The sequence below is a fragment of the Toxorhynchites rutilus genome, chromosome 3, assembly GCF_029784135.1.
Source record: "Toxorhynchites rutilus septentrionalis strain SRP chromosome 3, ASM2978413v1, whole genome shotgun sequence".
NCBI lineage: Eukaryota > Metazoa > Arthropoda > Insecta > Diptera > Culicidae > Toxorhynchites > Toxorhynchites rutilus.
Window position 1 is genome coordinate 162,621,641 of NC_073746.1, and position 3,299 is coordinate 162,624,939.

Genomic DNA, 3,299 nt, shown 5'->3' on the forward strand with positions numbered 1-3,299 from the left:
GTGGGACTGTTCAGCAACCATCCGCTCTCCAATTGGTTCTCGGCTGTTTCTTTAGCGCATGCCCTCATTGTTAGTTAAGCGAGAAGGTAATCATGTTGAGTTCAATGGCCGAGTATTGGCTAACTTCAATTCAACCGTACGATAGTATGATAAGGATTTGCGACATGAATGTAGCCATTGTAATATCGTGTTGGCATTATATTGTAGAACCAATGGTAAACTAGATTAATGTTCTTTTTCGAACAGGCGACTTCATTTTGGTGGGTGATTTGATGCGATCTATCACGCTGTTGCATTACAAGCAAATGGGAGTAGTTGTGAGGAGATCGATTTCAACCAAATTTCTCAAAACTATTGATACCAAATTTCTCAAAACTATTGATACATTGGATGACGATGCGTTCCTTGGGTGGACAACAGCAAGAATCTATTTGTTTGCCTAAAAGATGGGTAAGTAGGATTTCCGTAGCTCTGTTTATCATAAGAACACTTTTTGTATTTTTTTTAAGGACCACAACAACGGGCGACGAACGATAGCAAATGCCAGAGGTTCCTCAATTCATGCCATGGTTCGCTCGTGATGCAAAACATTGGTGAGCGAACGACGCTGACAACGGGCTGTGTGCTATTTGGCACGGTCTGATCACAAATAACACTCGATTATTATGAATTTCTTCGAAAGTTACGGGAAAGTTTGATACAATCAAATCTGTTGGTAAGACTGATTATTCGTATTGGCGTAGTTTCCATACCGAAATGGAAACGGAACGTTGCGAGGGATTTATTGATGGAGGATGGATAGTGGATAGTGGATAGTTTTCTGGATTTAACTCGGGAAATATATACGATGCATTGGGATTGCAGATCGACGGGGATAGAACTAAGAAGGAAGCGGCCGTAGATGATAAAATCAAGATTGTAGAAGACCTAACATGGACACATCAGGATGTCCAGTGTTGGTCATGATTATTGAATGAATGCTATCAGTTGCTATAGTTGCGAAAAATAATTTCATGTTTGTAGGATAATAAAGAAATTCCAGTAAACGTATTGTTTACTACACATTATTTGAATTCGAATAGTCATGAACGACGGATTTCTCAAAATTATCTATGAGTTTTATCAAAACTTTATTATTTTTGGGAAGAAACGTGGAACATTCAGGGCAAGAGCGGGGATGTTGATCGAATCGTGATGCGTGTTTGGATTTGATGCTCTTTGAGTCGGTAGATATCAACCTGATTGCACTGCTGACGCTCCCTTGTATTCACTGTAAGAAGAATATTGAAATATGTTATGAGATACAATTTGAATGAAATATAGTGATCAGGTATACCTATAAGGTTGGATATTTCCTAGCGTTTGTAACTTCTCATCGGACTTGACACTATCAAGTGTCAAATCATATTCTGGAGAAATGTCGACCTTACGAATTAATAAATAGGTTAGTTGATCTTGGAATGCGATCATATTACTTATTCTTATTCGACAGCTTCTTTCGCTCAAGCTGATCCTGCAGCGCGATGCCTTTCTTGAACTCAACCGTGAACTGAAAGACCATTTGTAATGTCGAGGAATACTAGCTGCAGCACGGTAAGATCACGAGGCAGACGTACCGGTCATCGGGTAGGGGTCGAGCCTCCCTCGCAGTGCGTGATGATAAAAAAACATTTTAGTGGTGTCTGGCAGTGATTGAGTAGCCGCTGGGCCGCCGCTATGGTGGACGTCCCCGGCTCCGCACCTACGGTGTGGGGCCATAAAGGCGGTGCGAACTACCGTAATATTCAAGGCAGTTATTCAGGAGCAACGTTACCAGAACATATGGATCCGGCTGGTGAACACGGTGAGCTTATTGTACTGCGCATTACTGGTGTTGGCGATGACGATAAAGATAAGAATCTCCCCCCGCCCCTTTTCTCATTCGCAAATCTATTGAGAGCTGTGTTAAAGAAATCGAGGGCTTATGCCCTTAAAGTTCGTAATAAAAAAAAGCGGAGGCTCTGTCACAGCTGACACAATTATCTGATGGTACAAACGTCAAGGTCACCTACCAAAAACACTTGAACAGCACCAAGTGTGTTGTTAGTTGCGCACAAACAATTAATATGTCGGAGGAGGACATTGTGGACTGCCTCAAAGACCAAAAAGTGACAGCGACTAGAAGACTCAAACGACGGACCGGTCCAGACGCGATAGAAAACACTCCTGCGTTAATCCTGACAGTTAATGGTACATGTACACCTGAATTAATCTATTTTGGCTATCTGCGAGTAAGAACGAGGCCGTATTACCCGTCGCCCATGCAATGCTTTAATTGCTGGGCATTTGGTCACACAAAAACAAAGTGTAGACAAAACACGCCAACCTGTGGGAATTGTTCCGTAACCCATGTGATTCCAGCGGAAGGAGGCAGTCCTGGATCGAAGAATAAATGACCTGGTGAAAAAAATAGAAGAAAAAGATCTTACCATCGCGAACATGGCCGCTTCAATGGAGTTACAACGCATCGAGGCGTTAAAAAACACGGAGATGATCAAGTCTCTGGTGGATAAAATCGATCAGATGGCCAACACACTAGCGGCCATGGAGTAACGATTGACCCAGAAGGACAAAATCATCACTCTGCAACAGAAGAAGATATCTAGAGCCAGGTCATTATTGCCCCAAACAAAAAGTGCCGAAACATCCGGGTTAACAAAAGACACCCATTCCAGACCTTCCTCCTTGTTCAACACCCCTACATCCTCCCGACCGGCCAAATCCACAAGTATAATACCACAAAACTCCAGCTTGGTCATCTACTCCGACTCCGACATAGAATCCATCGAACTAGATGACACGCTTATGAAAACACAATCTCCGTCTACACCAGTACTTCTTACCAGCTTACCAGCCTGGAGATCGAACTACAAATGCAACACCCTCGAATAAAAGAAAACCCGAATCCCCGCTTATACAACCACCGAAGAACATTCGTCAGAGATCGTCAACAGTAGGCAAGCAACCCGCCTTGCCTCCAGATCACACTCGACCCAATCAGCGATCAGACTCTCAATACCCACCGCCGACTAGTGGTAAGGACCGTCAGCCCAAATAGTGTATGGTCCAACTCTTACCTCACCTGTCGCCAACCACTACTCCACCAATCAGCTCTCCGGTAAGGGTGGCAACACCTATTCCCCGACGAACTACGTGGGAATTGTACCTGAACTCGGGACGCACAAGGGTGGCAACACCTGTTCCCTGAAGGACCACGTGGGACCAGCACCACAAATTGGGACGCACAAGGGCGGTAACGT

The 3,299-nt window shown here is 44.0% G+C and overlaps 1 long non-coding RNA gene across 1 annotated transcript; it reads left to right on the forward strand.

Annotated features, from left to right (window-relative positions):
• Positions 1 to 225: 225 nt before the first annotated feature.
• Positions 226 to 1,067, forward strand: LOC129775777 (uncharacterized). Its single transcript, XR_008743011.1, has 2 exons — positions 226 to 450; positions 510 to 1,067. It is a non-coding gene; the product is annotated as an uncharacterized LOC129775777 (long non-coding RNA).
• The last annotated feature ends 2,232 nt before the right edge of the window (positions 1,068 to 3,299 follow it).